Source organism: Lagopus leucura, unplaced genomic scaffold (genome assembly GCF_019238085.1).
Source record: "Lagopus leucura isolate 7727_CA_CO unplaced genomic scaffold, USGS_WTPT01 Super-Scaffold_739, whole genome shotgun sequence".
Taxonomy (NCBI): domain Eukaryota; kingdom Metazoa; phylum Chordata; class Aves; order Galliformes; family Phasianidae; genus Lagopus; species Lagopus leucura.
The window spans coordinates 12,319,123-12,346,039 of NW_024962255.1; the positions used below are offsets into that span (position 1 = coordinate 12,319,123).

The 26,917-nt window shown below is 37.6% G+C and overlaps 1 long non-coding RNA gene across 2 annotated transcripts; it reads right to left on the reverse strand.

Moving 5' to 3' along the window:
- Positions 1–17,682: 17,682 nt before the first annotated feature.
- LOC122175590 lies at positions 17,683–26,619 on the reverse strand. Of its 2 annotated transcripts, none has more exons than XR_006177446.1 (3): positions 26,597–26,619; positions 24,277–24,356; positions 17,683–18,303 (listed from the first exon to the last, which is right to left on the reverse strand). It is a non-coding gene; the product is annotated as an uncharacterized LOC122175590 (long non-coding RNA). The 2 variants fall into 2 exon arrangements; XR_006177447.1 differs by lacking the exon at positions 17,683–18,303 and adding an exon at positions 23,775–23,964.
- Positions 26,620–26,917: the final 298 nt, after the last annotated feature.

A 26,917-nucleotide genomic window follows, 5' to 3' on the forward strand; every position in this document is an offset into this window, starting at 1 on the left:
TAAAAAGGGCACTTTGTAGCTAAGAGTTTTCTCTATCTAACTGTGTTAGTACATTCTTTGTATCTGTGGTACTTTCCATGGAAATAAGTATACACGCAAACTATGGACTTTTTTTTCTGAATATGTTGAATACCTGACATTACTTGACAATTAATTTTAAATTCATAAAGATAAATAAATAGATATGTAAGATAGTATAGATAGTTAGACAAGAAGTATGGTGTAGACAAACCCCTTGAGAATTTGTAGATTTTATATCAAAGGGTATATTTTTTTTAAATTAAAGATAACAATCAGCTTTATGTAAGATTGGTATTTTTAAACACTAAATCATAACCTTAAATAGAATAGTTTTTCTTTACTTCTGCTTCACAATGAAATCAGTAGGAGATTTAATCATCTTGAACTTCACTGGAATTACCAAAGGCAATAGTATTTTATAAAAATAGTATGCTTTTTAATGTCACCTTATATCCGAATATAGTACAGCATATCTTCTTTCTGAGAGAGCTACAAAGAAGTTCTTGAATACAAAAATAATTACTGCTCTTGCTTTTAGGGACAGCTCTGCAACAAAGTAAGCACAGGATTTCCTGAGAGACATCAGAATGGTGGAGAGAGAGTGGATCGTACTTTTGATTCTTCAAAGCTGCCAAGTAAGATGTATGAGCCACAGAAGGTCAATTAAATAAGTAGGTAGCTAACAGACATTTCTGGCTGAGCCACAAAGAGAAGGGAGTCAGGTCAAACTAATGCTATAAAGGGGGCAGCAAGGATATGTTTAGAAGTTACTTGATGTAGTGAATAAGATATGGACTTGAGCCTCAAAGGTTTACCTCCAACAACAACAAAAAAAAATTTAGGATATGTGCAGTAAGCACAAGATTCTAACACTGATTTCTATTTGAAGAGCATTTGAAAAGACCTGATGTTCATATTTCAGTTGTCAGTAAAGCTCTGAAGCTTTGATACTGTAGTTTATATTTCTCTTTTCTTTATGGAGACCATAAAAGCACAAATTTTGGAGTATACACTTCCCTGCCTTCTTTCTTTCACAGGATATGCCCTTAGATTGAATTATTTTCTGCTACTGGCTGAACAGGGTACGAAGAATATTTTTGCCACAAAGCACTGGCTCTTGTGGATATTTGTTGGTATGCAGACTATCCAAACTTCATATATATTCACACAGGGTTTTTTTGCTGGTTTGTTGTTTCATTTTCTTTTCACTTCAGATTCTGTCACAGTTCAGCTAACACAGGTACTACACATGTGTTTCAGAATCATTAACAAATTATCCCTGATGTATCATCGCTGAAACCAATGTACAAATAAATGAAATTGTATATAACTAACCCTGAATTCCCAATGGTACAAAATACATCGAGTACTGCTTATTCATTTTTTAATACACATGTCTAATGATGTACTCTAACCTCTATACTCACAGCTTGTTGGGGAAATCACTAGTTACATAACTAACCAAAAGTCTGCAGTCATTTCCATTATACATATTAGGAAATCTACATTCACTTCTCACACTAAGTGATATGTCAAAACTAAATTCTCCTTCACGAATTTCCATCTCAAGGCAGTTCCATTTTTACCCATTTCCACTCCCTTGGGACAGCTAAGAAAACAGATGTTTGAATTTCGAGTTTTAGAACTATTGCAAAATTGGAGCCTATCAAATGCCTCAGCTGGGCTGAGCGTTAAAAGAAAACAAACAAAACAGTACTTTCAATTCTTGTATGTTCTTTGATCATTTTATACTTGCTTTTGTTAGCTTTTAAGCATGGAGAGTTTTTGTGATAGTTAACATACCCCTAATAGAGCATCTCATCAAGAGGTTCTCGATTTACAGCTAGCGTAATATAGCTATATTCTAGACAACATTTCTTATCATATTCCCTGTCCTGTCAGCAACAAAATCAACATCATAACACTACAAGGCAGTAATTCAAATTTTCCAGAGATTAAAATTTCTTTACAAACTTTACAAGGAATTACTATTAGCAATTATCATTACTACGGCTTGTTCAATTCTAAAAACTGCAGCTATAGCCTTTGTAAGAAGACAAGCTTAGAATAAGTTCAGCAAGTCTGCACCAGACTCAATGATAAAAAGCACTGAAAGGTTCCACATCCAATTTTCTCAGCCCTTTCAACCAAGCACAAGTAGCCTCCCAGTAATTTCTACTTTTCACACATACTTGAAGGTATCAAGCAGGTGCTTGTACTACCACATTTTACATATAAATATATACATATACATACGCGCCAGATGACTCTATTGAATTGATAGTTGGAAATATTGCATATTTACAAGCAGAGCAATGTAAGTAATTCCTGACATGATATGGTGGTAAAATGCTTTAGAACTTTCCACAACACAAACACATGAAGGAATATGGGACACTTTAACATAATTGTAAGGAAAGGAAATTTCACTTCCTTTTCTACTACAGGAGGTGAGATACGGAGATATTTTGTGTCTGTGAAAAAAAATGGAAGGAATAACTAATTAACTGTGGCATCACGATCATCAGCTACAGGAAGAGAAAACCTGGGTTCCACAATAAAAGTTATTGCTCCAGAGCTAACAGTCAGGGAAGTCTGTCAAGATAAATTAGATCAGTTTCACAGTTGTGTATCCACAACATTGTTGTTCCTCTTCAATTCAACAAATGCAAACCTGCTGTCCATATCCACAAAGGGTTCTTTTTTTTTTTTTTTTTTTTTTTTTTTTTTTTTTAAACAACTTTCCTATCTCACACAATATTATGTGTTTCTTAATGGCAAGGTAAAAATCTGTATAAATATTGCCTAAAATATTGCCCTTCCATGATAAATGAGATCTGTTGATTAGCAGTCCAATGTTAGCATCGTGAATAGTTTCGTTCTACGTTTTTCAAGTATCTCAGGAGACGTTAATAAAAATTGTGACAGACAAGCCTGATATCCAAGAGGAAAAAGTTGGTTGGCAGATATGCAGCTAATCATGTTTGCTGCTACACAGCAAAAGCACAAAGCTTTCAGCAATAACAGAAATTACTCTGCAGTCATAGTATAAAGCATTCCAGGGTTTAATGGTGTCAAGAAGCTATAGAGATCATCATAGAAGGAACTGATCCAATAGTAGATGATAGACATTTGATTTAACTACTCCACCCATTAGCAAATAATTAGGGCTGTGGCTTATATGAAGCTTTTTTTTTTTTTTTTTTTTTTTTTTTACAGAGAGGAGTCAGAGATTTTTTTTTTTCTTTTTGTGAAGGCAGCAAATGCTTTGTCATTAGCTTCTATCCACTGCACAGTTTCCAGATGTTGTTGTTTATTTTAGTACCACATCCCACACAAACAGCATAATCCTAAGCTGAGTTTTACTGGAAGGGAGCAAAGTTTTTTCCAGTATAGCTCAGAAACATATGAGCTTCATTTTACCTGTATCATATCTACTTTACTTCAGTTTCTAGTGCATTTTATTGAGTCTTACTTTGACTGCTTAGAAACAAATAAAGCCTTATGGTGAATTACACAAGGCTCTACTCAAACCCTTCATCATGTTTAGCCACAAAGGCTTTACAAAATACAGATTTTCTCTTAATCACTTTTCTTTAAGGCATATACATAGTAGCAGAGCTCAAAGAACACATACCAAATATCTGAGATGGACAAGACACAATCTGAATAGAGTAAAAGGAAACAAAGCTGCCTTGCTTCAAATCACTGCCTGTTGCTACTTCTCTCTCCACAAAAAGATGATGCAACTTGATCAAAGTGAGAAAGATGAGGCAAAGACATCACCAGTGCATTCATTATTTTGAATGTTGCTTGCCATCTGATAAGCTTTCTCTTGGACTTCAGTGTTTAAACATATTATCTACTACAGTACCAACAGTTTGCAATACGTTACAAAATAAGTGACAACCTATTGAGTTCTTTCTGTTCTAATTTTTAACTTTTATTATACCGTTTCTCAAGTTTTCTAACATGTATTTAATACAATTAAAATAGCAATCGTCTTCACCCCTGACATGAAGGGTCAAATCTCAAAAACTAGACCTAACAGTCTTTCAGCTGTGACTGGTCTCTCAGGACAATGTTCCCTTGCTGCAAAACATGCTGCTGTGCTCCCCTCCCAAGATGCAGAAAGACATTTGAGACAGGTAAGGGAGAAGGGGGAGGCAGAAAATGAAGTTCCCCAGGCTGTGTAGGTCATTGCTTATGAAATTACCCACAACCAGCCCTAAGAGCACTGCTGGTATGTTCAACAGCTTGCTATGTTCAACAGCTAGTATTAGTTTTTAGCCACACTACTGTCTTTGGAGACTGTACTGTAAAGTCCCAGAGATGCAGTTTTGAAGACAAAAATAGACCTTACAAAGCAAAAGATACTTCTCTATCCACACACCATCGTCTAATATCTAGAAGAAAAGGTACAAAGTTCCTTGTCATAACAGGACTTTGAATACTACGTTCATATTTATTAAAGATTTGCTGTTCTGCTTTTTTAAATCTCATGCACTTCACATCACAGAATTGCAAATGTACCCTGTACATAAATATATCATTGATAAGACTGTTGTAATTTGGAACATACTCTTATTTCAAAGAGGGTAGTGGTGATAGGTTGGAGCAAAAAACAACAAATTATTCATGTATTTTATTTCACATCCATCCTTCTCAAAAATGAAAGGCATTAGTATACAAGATTCAAACTAAAGGAGGATACAAAAGTATGACTGGTTCCCTAAATCCTTACAATTTAAGCTGATTGTTTTCATGAGTGCAATGGGATAAAGAACAACCTTAAGAACAACAACTGAGTATTTCAAATAATCTTGTTAATTGTTCTGTAGCCACTGTTCAAGTTCTCAATGCAATCATTCTAGAAGGCTTGACATCTATGAAATCTGTAGTCTTAGTTCACGTTTAAAAGGTGAAAAATATTTGAGACATCTTGGGTTTTGATGGCAAGATGTGTTTTACATAATGAATTGCTTCATGATAACAGTCAAGATTTTTCTCAGGCAAAATCTTTACCACAGCTAAAAGGTTATCTGAAACACAGCTGGATATTACCACAAGCTGTAAAAGCAGGGGGTTAAAGTGGGAAAAATTAAACCCTTTCAATTTTGACATTTTTCCATGGCTTTGAGACATAAAGAGGGAAGGTGATGAGGATGCCCTCCCCTCTCACAGCACCCATCAGCAGGCTGCATATTTGTTTGAGAGCTGCAGTCCTGCACCTGTGCTCAGCCTACAGTATGACCCTCAAGTGCCAAGCTCAGTATTTAAATAGAACACTGATTCGTTTTCCTAGCAAAACCTCTTCAACAAGAATAGAAAACAAACATGCTGATTTTCACTGAAGCTTAACATAGCAGCATATACTCTCACTGTTGTCTCTTTTGGAGATTTTCACACTGGAATTTAGGCAGCCTAGATCCTGATCTCATGAGCACACATCACAATTTCAGAAAGGATCACTGAAATTTTTGTGCTTAAATAATTAAGACAGAAGTCTAGCCCATGTTTTTGGTGTTGGTCATTGCTGCATGACTACAAGTAAAAGTCTGTTCCAAGGAAGTCAACAGCAAACCTCTTAGCACAAGTCAGGTAGAAATTTCAAAGTGTCTTTGAATTGTGCCTACCAGCTTCGGTAGTGAGGGTATCAGCAGTCCTCAGTGAAGATTGCAAGGCAAGAGTTTTTCACTTCAAAAAGAGCAGACTCGGATCCTCTAAGCTAGGTACAGAGGAGAGAGATGCCTGCCACTTTGTCACTTTTACGAGTATAATCTGTTCTTTTCATACTAGCATACATTTCTGTTAATTTTTCCCTTATTTCCCTTTTTTAAACACTACACCTTTCTGGCAATAAATCAGTTTCAAAGTGAAATCATAGAAATTGCTCCCACAAACCATTGGTACTAATAGATAAATCATATTGGAGTTAATGGGTCTATATTTTCCTTAGATGCGTTCCAAGCAAAATCTGTTATGTTATTTCAGTTCACTTCAAATAGCGGAAGTAATCGTTGACAAATATCTTGGATGAGTAATTGGTAGAGACAAGAGGAAGAGAAGAACATGGTTCTTGTTGAGGTTTCTATCAGACTGAGTAGTACACTTCTATTCAACTTCTGTTTTGTCAACATGTCAGTATTTAAATACACAAATTCGTAGCTTTGAACCAGGAAAAACCTGTTACGAGGCAGTATTTCAAAAAAAGTCCTTTAGAACTTCTAAAAATATTTATCAGGAAATCCCTGTAGATTTCTGACAACCCTCTGTAGTTGTGCATCACCTATTTCTAATTAGCCTGTTGAATGGCCCACAGAACTGTTTGGCCCCCAAAAATGACCTTTATAAAAGTCAAAGGAAACTGTTAAATACAAACTGTGCCATTCACACCGTGCATGCTTATTTCATGATTATGAAATTAATTACTATTAACTGTTAATGTATGACTGTCATCTACAATCCCAATTACACTGGAAGAAGAATAGCATATGCGAAAGAAAGAAATTAATCTTCTTAAATGGCTCCACAGAATACTGGATTGGTTTTACTGTGTTCTTATTGTTCTGCCACAGCACAGTTGTAATGCCCATATTTCCTTTACATCTTTACTCCAGGGTGCTTTTAAGTCACTCAGGCTTGGGTTTCTTTCTGTGGCTAACTGACAAAAAGAGAAGCAAGGATTGCAAGAAGTGTGAAGGAAATAGAGGATCTTGTGATACACAGAGTACTAACTGTAATTACATCATCTGATACGCTGCTTCATATTAAGAAGAGCCTGTTCCATTTCCTAAAACATAGTAAAATATGTTTTTTCCCCTATTACAGCCTTGCATATGATAAATAAAACACTAGAAGAATATCATAATACATAATTTTTATGACCCTTACTATCATGCTACCAAACAACACTTTGAACCTCATACTTCAGTCAAAAAAAAAAAAAAAAAGCAAAATTCCAAGGGAAATAAAATTACCCTAGAATGAGTAAAATACTCAGAATCTCAGATGTTTGATTACTCATTTTTTCCACCTTGCTAAAGCTTCAATTTACGTAGTGCTCCATAGGAAGTGTTGTGAATTTCGTCTGATGTAAGTTTCCCATCCAGAGGCCAGAAGTACTGCTTCAACTAGCTGTTCTGCCATCTGCCAGTACTAGCTATAGATCTCACCCAGCAGGTTCTACATTATCATCAACAAATTTATAATTGAACAGCACTTCTTTCAGAAAAACATTTAAGCTTTAAAAGATTCATTTACACACTACAGAAAACAACAGCAGAACTCCCAGAATTCAAACAGAGCCGCTGAAGTCCTTAGAGAATATGAAGTTCGTCTCAGCACCCAAAAAGCAGCTGTTATTTTCACCTGAAGAGCTCTGGCCTTATGCTTACCTAGCCAGATCTTAAAATCCCAGTTGGATAATATTTTCACAATCTCTGTCTTTACTTAACAGGCAAATAGATTGGCTCTGGATAAAGAATTGAATTTAATCTGTATTAATGGCATCCAAATATGTTCCTTCGGCTCTAAAAAGAATAAGTCTTCAACAGGAAATGCTATAGGTTTTGGCAGAAATTATTTTATTTTTAATCATTCAAGCATCATCTACAATTTTTAATTGATGACTTTTTTTATGAAAGAATAGGCTGATGATGGACGAGACAGAACTGCACATTTTTTCCATTTTGCATAGAACTCTAGCATGTAATTTATTGTTGCAATTAAAAATTGATCATCAAAAAAATTAAAACAAAAAAATGCACAGAATAGCAGTTAGGGATTTCTCATAAGTAAATTCAAAGTCATCAGGATCTGAAATATCATAATTCCATCCTGAATTTCTGAAACTACTTCATGACACTGAAAACACAGCATAAACAACAAACTATTTCCAAAGTTGTCTTATTGTGAATAATTCAATTTTTCATGAAATATTTCATGCAGTTTTACACATATTTTAATCCCACAAAGTAGGTAAAATAATTGCATAGGAACTGAACTAGAATTTGGAAGATACAGAAGATGTGGGCTAATATCCTTGTGCCATTGTTGCCTGCCTCAGATGCATCACCTTGCTACCATGCCTTGTTTCCTTGTTGATGACAGCAATGGTTTTGGAAGGCATAACATTCAAGCAATGTTCAAGCAAAGAAGAAAAATAAAACAGCAGCTGCTTTGCCTTGAAAGAGGACTACTTCTTCCTGCCACTCTGAAGCAAACTCTAAGCACACCTCTCCCTTTTCCATTCTGATGGCTTCATCTCTACATTAGGGTTCTTTCTTATTTTGATTTATTTTGGGATGTATCAGTTTTCAAAGGGAACATCCGTATTTTAAGCTCAGCTGTACAACACACTTTTTTAGGTCAGATAACTTAGAACAGGGTGTGCGGGGGGAACAACAATTTTTTTTTTTTTTTTAAACTGTCAGTTGGAACTGAAAGAAACAGTATGAAAAGAGGCAGCTTAGCTATTGGTTTTGAAGTGATGGCATTTGTCTATGAGTGCATAGCCTACAAAAGGCGACAGGTTCTAAAATAATGGTACTGTAGCAGGCAGTGAAATGTAAAACATATGTCACGCTGTTCCCTGCTCACAGAAAGATTTAAAATATTTATAATGCTGCTCCTTTCCCTGAAAGCTTTCTGCAGCTTTCTTGGGTTCACACGTAGGTGAAACTTCTCGTTAAAGCTGCAGTGCAATGCTTACGTGGATTCATTCCTCTGCTACTACTCCTCCTTCCTCAAAAGGAAACCAGTAAATCTTAGGGTGCAAAGGAACAGCTATGCAGCAGCTAACAAATAGCTATTTTGGCCACATGTATTCATCCTGACATGATGTTTACTTCATTTACAAAGCAAGTTGCAGAACTGACACTATTACTTCCTAACATATGAAGATCATTTTTTTTTCCATGAAAGAGTGATACAGGGCTTTGAATTAGGTAAAAGAAATGTGATTTGAGCCACATAAGAGATTTTGAAATACCATTTTCACCAGCAAATTTTTTAATAATAAGGACATATTTGGGTCATTTTTCCTCAAACATTTGTTTCTTTGTAAATATACAGGTACACATGTTTTTTAGTAAGATCTGAGATACCCACATTTTTACCTTAGATTGCCACTGACTTCATTAAACAAAAAAGAATTCTATCCATACTTTGTGTAAGAAACCAACAAAAAGCACAAGCTGTGCCAAGTGCATGTATTTATTAAGGAGAAGTATTACAGGTAGCTGCATGCATATAATGCAGCTTTTTGAAAACTGAATCTTTTCCTCTAATTGGACATCTCAGAGGTGTTGAACCATGCAGTTCTTTTCCCATTTGCATTACACAAACAAGTACATTTAACTTATCCTTCACCCAACCCACAGAAACTAAATTTTAATATGATACAAAGCCTAGGCCTTAGTTTATGATTTGGACACACGTATCTCACCAAGACTAAAGCAGGGGCCAACGTCTGCCTCCTAGTCCAGCTTTATCTCTCTAAACATTAGGGCACTCAGCAAGGTCTACGTAGGTTATTTTGCAGCAGCACTAGGCATGCGTAGATCTTACCACATTAAGCTGGAGTAGTAGTACTTAAAACGTAATCAGATTTTCAACTGAGATGAAACTTTCACTTAAAGGAAATTTTAGCTGAGTAAATTGCATAAAATTTTGCATGATTTTGCCATTCTATATCCAACACAGAACAAGGCTAGACAAAAACATTCATGGAGATTTTTTCTGTCACTCTGTCATTTTTTCTGTCCTCCAGTAGTAGACCTGCCCACACCACCTACCCTCACTAAGCTAGGCAGTAGCACTTCAGTTCCTAGCCAGCAAGTCTCAGTGGTGGGCTGACTTTTCACTTCCCGTGCTACCCACTATCAGGGAAAGAAAGAGTACTCATATCTCCTGAAATACTAAACAGCAGGAGGAAGAATAAGAAGTTGACACAAAAGTGTCTTGTATTAGAAACGCTGTCTTGATAATAGGACAGAAGATCTCTAGCAAGCTCTGGGCAAAGACTGGACTGGACTACAAGTTAAACTCAGAGGTAAATAATGGACATTAACATAAATATTAAAATAGATAATATCAAAAGTACTAGTACCATCCATCTGATAGAGCCTGAGAAATTCTTCTCCGGTACTGCCAGACTTCCCCTTGTTTATCAGCAGTTCTAGTCAACCAGGGAGGTCCCAGACAACAAGCAACTTGACAATGTAATTCTCATTTACAGGAAGGGTTGTAAGGAGGACCCAGGGAAATATTGGTCTTTCAGGCTGACCTTGGCATCAAGAAAGATTGGAGCAGATAGTCTTGAGTGTGATCATACATGTGTGGCACAGTCAGAGGATCAGGCCTAGCCAGGTTCACGAAAGGAGGGTCCTGCCTAACCAATCTCATCACCTTTTATGACCAGATGACTCACTTAGTGCATAGGGAAAAGACTTTGGACATAGTCAACCTAGACTTTAGTAAAGCCTTTGGTTCTGTCTCCTGCAGCATTCTTCTGGAAAAGCTGGCAATTCATGGCTTGGACAGGTATGCTCTTTGCTGGAGAAGAGCATGGCTGGATGGCCAAGTCCAGAGAGTGTTGGTGAATGGAGTTAAATCCAGCTGGTAATGTGTCAAGAGTGGTGTTCATTCAATCCTATACAATGCCACAGGTTTGGAGTAGAGTAGCTGGAAATTTCCACAGTGGAAAAATAATCTGGGAAAGCTAATCTACAGACAACTATACAAGAGCCAGCAGTGTGGCTAGGTGACCAAGGTTAACAGCATCCTGGCTTGCATCAGAAACAGTGTAGTCAGCAGGACTAGGGAAGCGATCTGTACTCGTCCCGGATGAGGACACATCTCAAGTACTTTGTTCAGTTTTGGGTCATTCACTACCGGAAAGACGCTGAGGCTCATGTCCAGAGAAGGGCAACAAAGCTGGTGAAAGGCCTGGAATACAAGTTGTATGAGGAGCAGCTGAGGAAACTGGGATTTTTTACTTTGGAGAAGAGAAGGCTCAGGGTAGATCTTATTGCCCTACGCAACTATCAGAAAGGAAGATGTACTGAGGGGGGAGCTGGCCTCTTCTTGTCATATCACTGTTAGTGGGAGAAGTAATGGCGTCGAGATATACCAGGGGAGGTTCAGGTTGGATATTAGGAAAAATGTCTTCTCAGAAACAGCGGTAAAGTATTGAAACAGGCTGCCCAGGGAAATGGTGGAGTCACTGTTCCTGGAGACATTCAAAAAACATGCAGGTGTGGTACATAGGAACATGATTTAAGTGGTCAGGGTGGTGATGGATTGACAGTTGGACTAGATGCTCTTAGAGGTCTTTTCAGCCTTAATGAGTCTATAATACTACAGCTGCTGCAGTCTTATGCTATCTCACCCTTGCCAGTGAAGTATGATCAAAATTGTGTGTTTATACACACACATAGCAAGGACTATGCATTTCATGATCGTACCATGTTTCAGCATGCTCCCCTGGGGCACAGGACTGGTCTGGGCTTTGCATCTTGAAAGGCAGCTAGTGCATACATCCAGTGCCTTATTCAACTGCAGCAGGACTGCCACCAAACTACTCACCACCCATATCCTTCAGCAACAAAGAATTTATGGATTCAGTCATCTTTGAGGGTGGGCTCTATAGTTTGCTAGGACAGCTCCACATGTGGATAAACTGCTACAGAGCCCAGCAACAAATAGCAGAAAGACATAAGGAGACAAGAAACAAATAGTCAAGCTACTAAATCCTTAAAAAATTATTGCCTGCCTTCAGAAGATCCAAGGGAAAGTCAGGATTCTGAGCTGTTGTGAATGCCCTATCTCTTTAGTAACTTGTTAAGTTTCACAATTGTGATTAAGTCACAGACATCCAAAGACTGGAGAAATTTTTCTATTATATTTGTTGTGGAAACACAGTAAACCTATTAGTTTTCTCCTGGCAACAAACAACAGACAGATTTATCATGCTCAGAACAAGATTTACTTCCAGATCATGACAAGGGCCCATAAACATCAGACTGACTGTAACCTCAGGGTAATACAGTGGTCACTAACCATTGTTCATCCAGCATTTTTCCTATTCCAAAGCTCAGACTGTTTAGAAGACTATTTGCACAGCAGACGCTATAGATAGAAATTAAAGATACTGAAATTTTCTATTAGCAATGTAAACTAAATCATACAAAGGATCAAATTTGAAGCCACTATCACAAAGGAAACACAGTAAATAAGATGTTATTGTTTCAGATGCTAAATCACATTTTGCTCAAAAATTTGCATCTATAGCAGTACGTCATTACAAAGAATGGAAGGCTGGGACAACTCACTTGTTTCTGTATACACAACAGGATTCTCTTGCTAGATGATATCTGTCCAGGTTTTAATGCAATTATCAAAAGAATACTGTATAAATAAGAAATAAAGATATAAGCAAGATTCTGAATAGAATTTTCTTATACTATCCTGCAATATCGCACACTACTGCGAACATGCTCATAGAGATTCTATTTTACTCAATATGAATTAAAAGGATGGTCTACGTATTTAAATTATTAAGCCAAAATATTTTTGTCATTTGTAATAATGAACGAAGTCCTTGATTGTTATGTTGTTACTTGTTCACCATATCTTTTCCAGGTGAGAAGCACTGCTACATAGCTATCCTTGTGTTCTAGAGAATTTTAGCAAAGGTAAACTTTTACCAGCAGGAATTCCTGTTGCAGAACAATGCCCTGTTCTTATGTACATTCATGAAGTCAAAATGATCACATAAGCTGGAGCTGAGCACTCCCCAGGCAGAACATATGCTGTTGCGTCTTCATTGTTTAATATTTCAGTGTTGTTACACTGAAACTCAATCATAATTTTACCCTTTCAGACATACTTTTAAAAGAAAAAAAGTGAAAACGCATTGAAAGAGAGGAGGGAAGAAGAATGCCTTCCAGGTCATCAATTTCAATTCCAGGACAATAAGGCTGAGCCTTAGAGCTGCACTGAGACAGAGTGAAACATTTAAAAATCTATAAACCAGTGATTTAACAAACCACTAACTAAAAGGAGGCATCTGATTATATAAAATTGCCAAGCAGATGCCAAGAATGCTATTATGGTTTTCAATCATTTACTGCTTACACTTTACTCTGAAAGCCATTCCTTCTTTTTTTTATATTCTCCTAGAAGCTTCAAAGTCTAGCCAGCATGGAGCCTGGGAAAAAATGCAGGAAAGTGGAGGAGGAGGAGAGGGGGAGGGGAAAAAAGCCACCCCACACCCAAACTTCAGTCTCTTTCCAGTGTTCTCCACTTTTATAGTTCAAGACACCAGATATTTTAGCAACTTAACGAGCCAGCATGTAAGTGAAAAAGAATTGGTTCAAGAAGGCAGGAATCAATCAAACTTCATTTGTCAGTGAAGTTTAAAAAGGGAAGGCAGGGTATTAAAAGAAGCCTACAATCCCTGTTAAGGTTTGACTATTGAACTTATTAATAACACTTCAAATTCACCAGTCACTCATTTATAAAAATGTTAGCAGAACACGGAAGAGCACACAGGGTTTAAATAAACTTAGCTTTTTGTGAAACATCAATCCATAATAACCTATAATTGTTTCAGCTATTACGCTCAGGTTTTTAGACATGGCTAAGATGCAATAGAGCTGACAGCTTGTGAAACAAATTATGAATATAAAATATACATGAAAGCAAGAGTTCAAGCATGTACCATTGCATAATTCACTGCATTTCTCTGCATCTTGTGTCATGTAGCATATCCCGTATCCAATCTTGATTAACAATAAACGCAGTAGAACATTATAAAACTGATATTCTTAATTATATATTGCTGCACTTTTTATGTGTACTGCATTAATAGAAATACACATAGTAAGCCACAATCACTACAAAGAAACAAACCCTTCACACTGTGCTACACCAACACTTGTACACAAGCATCCAGGCAATCCTTCTAAACTCAAGAGAAAATACTGAGATTCAGTCACACTCAATATAGAAGCAAGGAGCAGAGGTTTTCATTTATTGTCCTCCATCAAATCTTGTGCCCTTTCACTAGATATTTGTCATTCTGTGCCATGCACTAGTATCTTATTTCTGTAATTATAGTCCATTTGCATTTCAAGAACTCCTCAGCAGGGCAATGGTAGCATAATTTTCTTGTAGTACTTTTATTCAGAAATAGTGCTTTTATTCCCTGATTTCATGAAACCATATTTCAAACAATCTGCTATCTGTAGCAGAACATAGTATGTTACAGCTCATGGAGAAGTAACTGTCTGCAGTCATATTCTCATTCTCACAGGAAAAATAAGTTCTGCATGGACTGTTCTTTCCTAAGTGATCATTCGAGCTTCATTTTCAAAAGGCATTGACCAAAATCTACCTGAATTGGGCTATTCAACTCAGGGTGCATAAAACAATATCAGAGGATGCTGCATGTCTTTTAGAAAACTTACACCTGATTCATTCTAACAGTGTCTCCAGACAGCCATTCAGGCTTCAGTGAATGTACATCATCTTACATCAACTACTTTTGGAATAAAGGCATATGTTACTTTCGGTTTAATTGCAACTCATCTCACTTCTATTTCACACTTCGCATTGGCTGTTAAATAGCAGGAAACAAATACAACTGGGTGTAATGTGCCAATAGGTATTTGTAAACATTGTACCTCTTCTTTCCAAAGACAAGAGAGGAGAATCTTCCTACCTTCGGTTCTACTCCTTTATGTGAAGAATGGAAAATCATTAATTTAAAAAAAGAGCAAACCCAATAAAATGATTTCTTACTTGCATCAAGCAAAATCAAGTCACCATTTCTTAGAAGTCATCAAGTCAGTCGTGGAAACAAGTTTCACAGAGAAGTATTTTATGGTCTTATAGACAGTAATATCTGTTACACATTAAGAGATTTAGTCCAAGATGGCCAGACTCGATTTTCATAGGTCCTTTACAAATTAAGTATTCTATTCAAACCTCAGAAACATGGGGCAGAAAGAAATTTCCTCTATGTTCCAAGATGCTTTAAAGCAGTGCATCAGTTACACAAAGGGAAGACAAACAAGAAGGAAGAAAATTACCTCAAGTTGTGTTCACAAATAGAAAGGAACTTCAGTTATTACAAAGGGGCTCACAAAATCATGCAAAAGAATTTTACATTTTCAAGGATAACTTTCACTCCCATGAGTCCACCTGTACAAAGCATGCAGGTTATAAGAAGCAGTAATGCATAGAGCACACAGGCTGCATACTGCTGTGGCTATGCGATGATGCTATTCAGTGTGAACAACTGTATATGTACTCTCTTATTTAATGCTTGCTTGTTCTTTCAATTCTGCTCCTATGGTCTGTTGCTGAGTGATGCTGATCTTTGTATCTTGACTACTAGGCGCGAGTTCCATTGCAAATAACCAATCTATTTTCCTGTTGCTTAATGTAAAGCCAACAAAAATGCCAGCACTTGATTTCCCACTGTTCTCAGCTGTTGTTCTGGGGAGCAATATGAGTAAAACAGCTCACTTCCCAATGGATAAGCACACCACTTGCCAGATTATTCTCAAACTTCATGGATTCACTGAAGTAAAGGGAGATGGTGAGGCAGGGGGATAATAGACAAGAAAAATAACGGAATGATATACATTTCACAGTTTTATATCTTCTAAGAGCAGAACAAAGTATCATGTTTTGAGCTCACCCACTGTATGAAAAGCCATTATATTTTATCCAGTCATCCCACTACCTGCTCAGCTGTGTTTTATTAAAGCTTATCTTACAATTTTACTTATTTTTTTAAATACAAAAATCCATCAGCTCCCCCAGTATTTGTTCAATTGGCTTGTCACTTTAACTGAATGATAGATAAGGTAAGGATGGATCTCTGTAGCCAGTGTTCACAAACCAGATTTAACACAGTCAGGGCAGCACAAAATTTAGCATGTTTAGAATTTAACTGCTGTTTCTGTGGCACCTTTAGTAGGTTACACAATCTACAGTGTAAAACAGGTTGCCTCTGCATTCGACTTCAAATTGCCAGAGACAGCACAGATAGACACACATGTACCCAGAGGCACAGAGGAAGAACCGTTAATTGCTGAACTACTAGAAAACAGCAACTAAGGACACCTACCACCCACCACCTCTACTGAAATACTGCACAGTGATAGTAATCCATCTAGGGAATTTCTTCTAGAAATTTATCTCTTTGATCTATATCTATAGATCTGTATAGAGAGATATCTCTCTTTCTCTCTCTATATAGGCTACTCTAGGAATCACCTGCTACACAAAGATGCTGAATGCAAACACATTTAAAATTAACTAATTGTTACCTGCCTAAAGTTTCCCCATTCACATATCACACAAGATAACTCTAAGTTAACCCAATTATATAGATCTACAGTTATAGAATTAATCAATTCAGTTCATTTGTCTACAGCTGCAAACAGGATGCTTTTACCTCTAAGTAGTGGAATTTCTACAGTATTTATAAAGAATACCACTTCCATAGCCAATTTTCTCACCAGGGGTTGCACAACAGATACAGCACTCTGCATCTTCAGGCAATATTAAAGATATTGTCTTGCTCTGCCATTTTCACCAGTGTTTCTGGTGTGCAGCTGAAGTATTTAAAAGAATGTCAGCTGTAAAGAACAGCTAGTGGAAAGTTAAGTCAACTTTAGCAGGTCCTTAAGAATATGACAGGCTTACAACTGCTAATAAAAATTTATTTCTGAAACGTACAAATAACTTCAGTACTTAATGCAATATCTGTAAGCTACTTTGCTTTGTAGTACAAATATGTAACAGTTTATTAGAACAAGGTCTTCCAAAGAGGCCAAGGCTGAGGATCATTCCTTAATAGTTAGAAAAAGAAAAGTACTGTGTATTACACTTTAAACCTACTCTAAGTTCCCAGCTGAATGCTAGACCAAATTGACCTAGACATAATATCAGAATATGACTTTATAACAGTATAAATGTATTTCAGTTTCATAGGAAAAAAAACAATCATTTTTATGCTGTTACAGAAACAGGAAGTTCAAGAGACAGATTTGATTACAGTCTGTAAATGCAAAGAAAGTATCTGACTGTTACAAAAATAACTCTATAGGCTTATAATGATTCTGAATTAACAACAGTAGAAGTTTATATTGTTACAAACTCACAGACACTAGTATATTAAAATGCACAGATATTAATCTGAATTTAGTTATGCATATGAGATAGAAAGTTTCTTTGCTTCAAAAAAGTGTGCAAACAAAGAATTTAATCTTAACAAATATGCAAAAATTAAATTTACCATTGGATCTTTTTTTAAAACAGTTTATACCTAGCATTTAAAACTCCAGTGCTATCATTATACACCTTCCATAAACACACTGCTCCTAAAGAATATGGAATTTAAGCAGAAGTATGGAAGAAGGAAATGTCAATTTCCTTCAAAAGCATGGAAAACAATCAGGAAAAACCTGGATAGTGGTGTACTTCAGGAATTTGAAGATAAGTGATTAGGAAGTGATTACTGTATAGATGTGGAGTTACTGCATATAATATCTACATTCTGGCAAAGAAGACCTTAGATAAAAAGGAAATCTAAAGGATTTCTTTCCCAAGGAAAGTTTGGAAACAGACAGCCAACATCTGTTCAGTTTATTAGATTTATTTGAAATAATTGATGACGTCTTTTCACATCTTTCCTGATTCTTCTGTTCATACCCCCCAGAATTACAAATGCCCAGAGAAAAAAAAAGCACCATCACAGCAGGGGCACGAGAAGGGAGGGAATTGGCTGCTATATAGATTCACCTGTCAGGCAGCAAAACTGCGAAATAGCATGCAAAGTCTTCTCATTTCCAGAGTACATTCTTGATCTGAAGTGAAAGGCAGTTATTACAACATCAAGTTTAGTTTCACAGGCACTTGAGGTCCTGGAATGAACTTGTTACAAATGTGATATGGCTGCCTTCAGTCAGTGACACTGCACACTACTGCATCTCTTGGCCATACTCAAACCTCAGTAGACCTCAATAGGAATCTGCTTCTCATCTCTCACTAAGTTTTCTGTTCTTCCAATCACATGTGGCCAGTATTCTGGACAGCGTGTGTCCCACCAACTTGTGGAAATAGAAAAATTGGCAAGAGGAATTTCAACTCTGATGTTCACTGGAAAGATAAATTTGTAAGGACAACCCAAGCAGTTTTCAAATTTAAATGGAAAGCGTCTCATTATCCTTTCTCCTTCTGTATGCACTTTCCTCCGCAAACCTATAACACATGGAAAAATATTGTGAAAACTTGATCTCCACTTGAGTTATAGACACCAGCAGGATCCCATATATTTATTTATTTATTTTAGTATTAATAGAGGTAGAAATGCTGTAAGACATTCTGAAAAACGTCCAAAAAGGTCCATGCAAGTATATGTAAATGTACAAAACACCTTCAGAATAGGTTGTATAGTTTTACTTCTTTCCTTTACCTGTCACTTTTTCTGTTCTTCAACATCTCCATGTACTTTAGTTAATTTATTCCACCAATCACAGTAGAAACCTAGATGACTAAAGAGACAAGCTTACTCATTTTCACATGCTTCTCGTGGATCTTTAGGTCAAGAGTTTTATTGAAGCTACAACAGCAAACCAGTAAATACATAAATTCCACAAACTTAGGATGACAGTCAGTTTATAAAAGAAACATACTGCCAGTAAGATAGCAAAAGGAGCTTTAAAATGATACCCACATACACATACGTGTGAAGTGCTATTCAGAAAGCAGGGCTGACAAGGCGGAGCTGAGAAGCAAGGCAGATACCTTGCATCATCTAGAACTGCTTGTTAATTTGTATTTGCAGTGCACAGCATAATATAACAAGATCTGCATTACCTGCAAACTGCAAGCTAGACTCTAAGTGTACATCTGCAACATATATCCCCTTTGTTGTTTCTGATGACAAGAAATTTGGTATCATGAAACATTATCTTAACTTCACTTTTTTCAGAACAGTCCACTAAAGCTTTACAATTATGTTTCTAAAGCTAAATGGTACCAAATTTTGAGGACAGGAATATCTAGAAGAGAACCGCAGAATTTTTCCTATCACCTATTTTTCCATTTCTGGAGAGAAAGTAAGTACAATCATCTGCAGAAATCAAAACCAATATCAACTGTTACAGGTTGGTCAGCAACTCCTCAAAAAGCAGACGAAGTTACCTTGGGCAAATTACCCTATATATCTTGCACATCCTAAGGCTACAGCTGGAGCCAGCCAAAGCTTGTATATAGAGATTAGTGGGAGTTTCTGTTGGATTTAAAGAGATGGCAGAAGATGGAAAGCCAGGATAACTTGGCTGGAAATGAAATCTCTGACATTCGTCTTGGAATTGCTCAGTATTTTCTGTCTGACCTGACAAACTGAATGACAAGCCCTGCAGCAAAGTGAGATGCACCCTGCAGATTTCCATAGCCTTCACAAGGAACACACCTGCACTCACACAGCTGAAACATCAGGGTTTAAGGACATACAACAAACCTTTCAAATATAAGAGAAGAAAGCACCACCACTTTAAAAGATAAACATTCCAGAATTAAGAGGTGAACAACATAGCTTCCCAAGGGAGATTCAAGGATTCATTCTCTCAGAATTCTTGTAATACACAGCATGCTGCTAACCTCCAAGCATTCACAGAAAATTCCAGATCACTATGGGAAAAGTTGATAATGCAAAAACTATGAATCATGCAAAATCATACGAATCATATTTCAATGATACTGCATATCAAAAATTCGGTTTTAAATAGTCCGGAAGAAAACATATCTGAAAGAAGTCTAGGAATTACAAAAAAAAAAAAAAAAAAAGTGTTTGAGGTTTCTTTGAAATCTTCTATGCTGTGTAACATATATGAAGTGTGTGTATTTCCCGAGATGCTTTTCTCAAATGTTTGAAGTTTTGTCTAAAAGGCTGTATTCCTGCTGTGAAAAACTTAGTTCTACACATTCAAACACCTTATTTTTAGCATCGCCAGAGTAAACCAGTGAAGAGCTTACAAGACTCAGAAGCACTGGTATTTCACAGTGAGGTGCTCATTCAAGGAAGTCAGTGGCCACAACTAGTTTTGATTGCCGAGCCACCCTCCATCATATTTGAAAAATCATGGCTGCCTGGTGAAGTTCCGAGTGCCTGGAAAAAGGGAAACATTACTCCCATTTTTAAGAAAGGGAGAAAAGACGACCCAGGCAACTACAGGCCAGTGAGTCTTACCTCTGTGCCTTGGAAGAACATGGAGCAGATCCTCCTAAAAACTACATTAAGGCACATACAAGATAAAAACGTGACTTGAGACAGCCAACGTTGCTTCACTAAGGGCAGATCATGCCTGACCAATCTGCTGGCCTTCTACGACGGAATGACTGCTTCAGTGGACAGGGGAAGGGCAGTGGATATCATCTACCTGGACTTCTGCAAGGCCTTCGACATGGTCTCTCACCACATCCTTCTCTCTAAATTGGAGAGGTGTGGATTTGAAGGATGGACTGTTTGATGGATTAGGAATAGACTGGCTGGTCACAGACAAAGGGTTGTAATCAATGGTTCTGTGTCAGGGTGGAGGCCGGTCACAAACAGTGTCCCTGAGGGGTCATTCTTGGGACTGTTGCTCTCCAGCATCTTCATCAATGACATAGATGATGGCATTGAGTGCACCCTCAGCAAGTTCATGGATGACAACAAGCTGAGCAGTTGATATATTGGAAGGAAGGGAAGCCATCCAGAGGGACTTAGACAGGCTGGAGAAGTGGGCCCATGAAAACCTAATAAGGTTCAATAAGGCCAAGTACAGGGTGCTGCACTTGGGTTGGGGCAATCCCAGGTATTTATACAAACTGAGGGAAGATCTGCGTAAGAGTAGCCCTGAAGAGAAGGACTTGGGTGTTCTGGTGGATGAAAAGCTGGACATGAGCCAGCAGTTTGCTCTTGCAGCCCAAAAGACCAACTGTGTTCTGGGCTTCATTAAAAAAGGGGTAGCCAGCAGGGAGAGGGAGGTGATTGGCCCCCTCTACTTGTCTCTTGTGAGGCCCCATCTGGAATACCGTGTCCAGGCCTAAGGCTCCCAGTACAGGAAGGATGTGGACCTCTTGGAGTAGGTCCAGAGGAGGGCCACTAAGATGATCAAAGGGCTGGAATACTTCTCCTATGAAGAAAGGTTGAGGAAACTAAATTTGTTTACCTTGGAGAAGAGAAGGCTCTGGGGAGACCTCACTGTGGCGTTCCAGTACTTGAAGGAAATGTATAAACCAGAAGGGAATGAATGCTTACGAGGGTGCATAGTGATAGCACAAGGGGGAATGGTTTTAAACTGAGACAGGGGAGATTCAGATTAGATATTAGGAGAAAGTTTTTCCACACAGAAGGTGGTGAACTGGAACACTGGGCACTGGAACAGGTTGCATGGGGAGGTTGTGGATGTCCTGTCCCTGGAATGCATTCAAGGCCATGCTGGTATGGCTCTGGGCAGCTTGGTCTAGTGGTTGGTAACCCTGCACATAGCATGGGGATTGAAACTTGATAATTGTGGTCCTTTTCAACCCAGTCCATTCTACGATTCTGGTTTTCATAGAATCACAGTACCATGGACAGGCCAGGTCTCATAGCTTTTCCTTGTAAAGGACCTTCATCTTTGCAGCCCTCTGCTGGACTCTCCCTATAAGTTTGCTGTTTGCAATACTAAACAAAACCTATCCAAAATCCCCCCAAAACTGCATTGGTGAGGCCATGAACTTTGAGAGTGGATATCAACACAGGATGGACATTAAATGCAAGTTTGAGACACTGAGCATCTTCATTCCCTGCCACACAGTTATGTTAGAATGAGCATACACTTAACTTACATGTGGAGTAAGTTATAACAAAATACAGTAAATTATTCCCAACACACCCTTCCTTTTAAGGTATATGAACAGTTTTAAATAATGTACCTCAGTGGAGGAAATTTTATATCTTGTCCATGTTACTATCCTTGGATTTGCTTTGTTAGCTAAACTTTGTGAGATTATTTTTCTTTTCTGATTAATTAGCCTAGAGCTCATGGAAATGCATGGCTTTCAGTATGCTCTCAAATTAATCTAAAATCATACAATTATTTACAGGCATTTTAAAATGATATGGAAAGACAAGTGGTTATACTCATTACAATGAACCCACACTGATGTAGACAAGTTGAGACTGACTTTATATAAGTGTACGTACACACATAAACAAATGATTTTGCTCAGCCTACAGTTTAAGAAATAAAACAGGAATTATCTATGGCTCTCTTGTTCAAAGTCATTATTGGCCAACATTTACAATATTAAAAAGCTACAGTGATCAAGAGGTTTCAAACACTAAATGAAAAACAGCATTACTGTAAATCTATTTTGTAATTTAAATTTAGCAGAAGTTACAAGACCACACACTAGTTCTTTTCCTCTGCCTTTTGAGAAATTACTTGCTTGTATTACAGTAATGGGCATTCACTTCATACTTGTGATCTCAGCTACAAGAGACAGACACCACAAAGTGTTAAGTACAACTGCACACATTATTTTGAATTCACTTTGTAGGGATAACAGTTCAATCCTTCTTGACTTTTACTGTCTTTTCTGTGCCAAGCAACATTCCTGAGCTGAGAGAGACTTTCCAAATGGAAGAAAACAAAAATCCCTTGCATGCCTGAAAGAATACATAGTCTGGGGACAAGTAAGGGAAAGAGAAATCAGCTACAGTTTAGAACAGCTTCTATATATCAGAGGATAAAAGAAAGATATAAGGTCTGAGACTTGCTGCTTTAATCCACTTTGTATATCCAAAATCTATTTAAAACATTACTTGATATATCTTCCCCTCTGTCCTTCTGCTCTCAACCCAATTCTGGCTCATTTCCTACAGCAACTTGTGGTGGGCTGCATGCTGTGCTGGCCTCCCCAGCCATACAAACCTGCCTGCCACCAGCTGCTCCTGCTTACAGATCACATCCACAGGCCCTTCTCCTCCGGTTCTCAGAAAATACACCTGGCCACTGCAGTGGATCAGCAAAGCAAAATCCCTTTTGACACAAACTAATACTTTCCTTTCTTTGGGGAAAATATTGTTAAACAGCATACTCTACAAACACAGCTCTGCTTTCCAATGAAGTGGCACATGTTCCTGCAAGTTCAGGGATGGAAGGTGAGATGTGAGCTTAGGAAACCTAATTAGAAGAGATAAAAAGAAATACTGTGTATACAGAATACAAGCTTACAGGAAAGAATCGTTTATACAGATGCTTGCAACAGCTCTGTGTGATCCCGCCTCACATTGTTAACATTGAGCCTGAGAGAAAGGCTCATGCTGGACTACACTACCATCATTTGCTTGTTTAGCTGTTGATTTTTTGTGCCTTTCTGGAGATCACTAGCATCTAAAAGGATTACAATTGTGATGCAAAATATAATGCACTTTACCTAAACAATGTACATATGTAGCTTTATTTATCTTCAGCTTTCTGTTGAACATGCCTAATTAGTTACACCAGGCACTGCACTACAACAGGAGTTTCCTATGCAGTTTCCTACACCGTTTTATTCGCTAAATACCTTTGTGACAGTTTCTTGGCAAGAATTGCAGCAGAGAGGTTAACATATGTTAAGAATACATACAGCAGTCATTCTTAGTTAGAATGCAAATAAATTGGAAACATCACAGCAGTAGCATTTCCTGCACTTGCAAGCCAAGTAAGTTCCCTTCAGGAGTTTGAGCCAGGAGCAGACCCTACCACAATGGTAGGGGCCTGTCCAAAGGCTGATACTCAGAAAGTTGGCTCATCAGTGGTTCTAATCCATAAACTAACATTTAACCTCTTATTCTGGAGTCTCTGTTCTGTGTAGCTGGTGTAACTGTTCTGCAAAGTAAACCTACAGATTTGAAAAAGCAAAAAATAAGATCATAGTACAGGACTAAGTGTAAAAATCCTTTCTAATGTAGGACTGAGATTTGCAGAAATTATCCAGATAAATAGAAGTATGTGCAGGTGTGCTTAAAGAATTATGTCTAACACAAAAACAAGATCCAAAATTTTTCTCCTGCTCTTGCCATGCTCATGTCTTAAACCTAATCTTAAACCTCTCATAACTTTTGCCAGTCTCATACTGACAAACATGGATAGCCCCTTTGTCACCACCATTGCATCAACTACTTTAACTCCACCAATCACTATGACTCCTTACCTGTATACCAAATCCCTGCTGACTCCTAACCAGTGTTAAGTAGTTCCTCAGCCAACTCTTTCTCTCTCCATCTATTCCACCTATAGCAGAAAAGGGAATTTTAGCACTCTATAGATCTTGAGCCTTCAGCCTCGGGAGTCAGGACCTGTCTCTTCAGACAAGATTCTGCACAAGAGGTCCAACATATTTCTGACAGAAGATAACAACTGCGGGCATACATAAGTCAAGATGAAAATATTGAATAGAGAAAATATACATTTAAAGGCTGACGGTCGCTGTGTTTTTAATGCCTGGAATTGATCATCTGTGACCCAATTGTGTTAAATACTGTGTGCCACAAACTATTGTTAATAAGTTGAATGTTGTTAGTATTAAAAAAACAATAATACTACTACCAGCATAGCACACAGAGATCCTGATTAAAACTTTATTACCTTCGGAGAACAAAAGTAAATTTAAAGAGGGATTTGAAGTAGATGATGAAGAGAGTTGTGCACTTACATTGCCCAGATGCACAGGTTTACTGGACCAATCAGACATCTCTGGCACAGAGCAAATGACTTTGTTTATGTATCTATCTCAGTTGGGACTTACATATAGTTAAGATGGCCACATAGAACTTTTAAGGCTGAATTGGAGATTGAATGTGCTAACATTTACAAGGGCTGTGCGTACAAAACACACAGAATGTTTCATAAAAGAAAAGATTAAAATTTTACTAATAAAATCATATAAATGACTGTTATTAAAACTTGACAGACTACTGATTTATGCTAAATTTCATACTGAAAACAGGTCAGTTTGATTTCTTGTCGTTATCCATGGAAGGGGGGGAACAAAAAAAAAAAAAAAAAACTATCTCTAGAAACTTCTGAGTCAGATTTACATTTTCATGGACTGTTCACAAAATAAAGTGATGTCCTTTGCAGAAACATCAGGAAACGAGCAGAAAATTAATTCCAACACACAACTTCCCTTAATGTTTTCCAGAATTTTTTGTTCTGCAATGGCACAACACTGGCATTCTGAATAGAAATCAGCTATTTCCACAGCCTTTTAACATGACTCTGTCTTAATTTCTTACTCCAGAGAAAAAAAAAAAAAAAAAAAAAAAAAAAATCCCTGACTAGGTCTTTAAAAAAAATCCCATCTAGTCAATCTTTCCTGCTATATCACTGTTTGCGATTGTAGACACACATATATTCTGCTCTGGCATAAACTTGCACTCATTGCTATTAAGAACACTATCATTCACCCCATTACTCATCCCACATCCTCAAGCTGCTGCAAGCATTTGTGCAGCAACTCAGTGAACCAGAGCAGAGTTAAAGCTATGTGCACTTTAGAGAAAAGAAGAGAGAAGAGATTGTAAGCTTGTCACCACTCCCTGCATGGCTTCACACCAAAATTTTTAAGTACAACTAGGGTCTGGAAGGAAGCATAAGGCAGTTATGGAGTTAAAAGATTGAGAGAGAGAAGCAGCTTCATTCTCTTAATACGTTTAGTCAGATTTTTAGTTTTTGTGGATCTGAACAGCATAGCAGGGCCTTGCATAAGCCTCAGCACTAGCAAATGATTACCAGAATAAACACGCTTATTCAGTAGAGATGTCTGACCTAGCTAACTAAGGGCTACCTTAGTTACAACTACAGATAACTTGACTTTTTATATTCTTGATCACTAGTGTTACATGCAGGATCACAAACTGATAGCCTCCAAATAACCATTTCTTTATTTATTCAGTTCCACTGAACCTCTCATCCTCTTTGGCCAGTTGCATTCCAACCATTGTTCTTATCACTGATTCCCAATATTTCCCTCCAATTCTCCAGCAGAATTAGTCACTTCAGTTTCCCTCTTCTTGCTGGACTCTAGTCTTGTTACTATTATTTTTTTATTTATCTTCTGGTTTGCTCCACTATCCAAGTCCTTCTGTATTTATTTTTACCATCCTCAAAACTCTCAGATTCACTTGCTCATCCCTTTTTATTCTTTTGTTCCTCTTCTCCAGCTCTTCTCCACAGATCCTTTGTTTTTTTTTTTTTCCCCCACCAGTGAACACACAAATAATCTATGAACTGAATGTTCCAAGGTGTTTTCCTGGAAGTATTACATAATCTATTTTCCATACTGAGACCTGATGCCAAAAATGAATATTTTTACCACACTGGACTAAACGAATTTGCTGATAAACTCAATTGTAAAATGATGGAAAGCACAGCAATAATAACAGAGTAGCAAGGTCTGAGGCTACAGCAAGTGAGGATTTGCACAAACGTAACAGCTCTGGGCCCAAAAATAACGGAAAGAATCTGCTTACCTTCAGAAGGCCTCAGTTATGAAGGGATCCCCAGCAAGATAGCCTTAGCTCCACTGCCAACCCTTAAGTGAGGTCTAGGAACTGGCTCCAACCCTTCCAGTTGCTCAGCTACATTGCATGCACCTGAGCTCCCCTGCCTTCCTACCAGGTGCTCAATCACCGTTTCAAGCAGCCATGACTTAGCATTTCTACTACATCAGTCTTCTTGATGAGAAGTAGTAATTTGATATTCAGTAAACTCTCCTTTAGAGACACCTGATAGGCACTGTATTTCTTTTTACTTTGGTAGTGACAGGGTGAGAAATATTTCCCTACTAACAG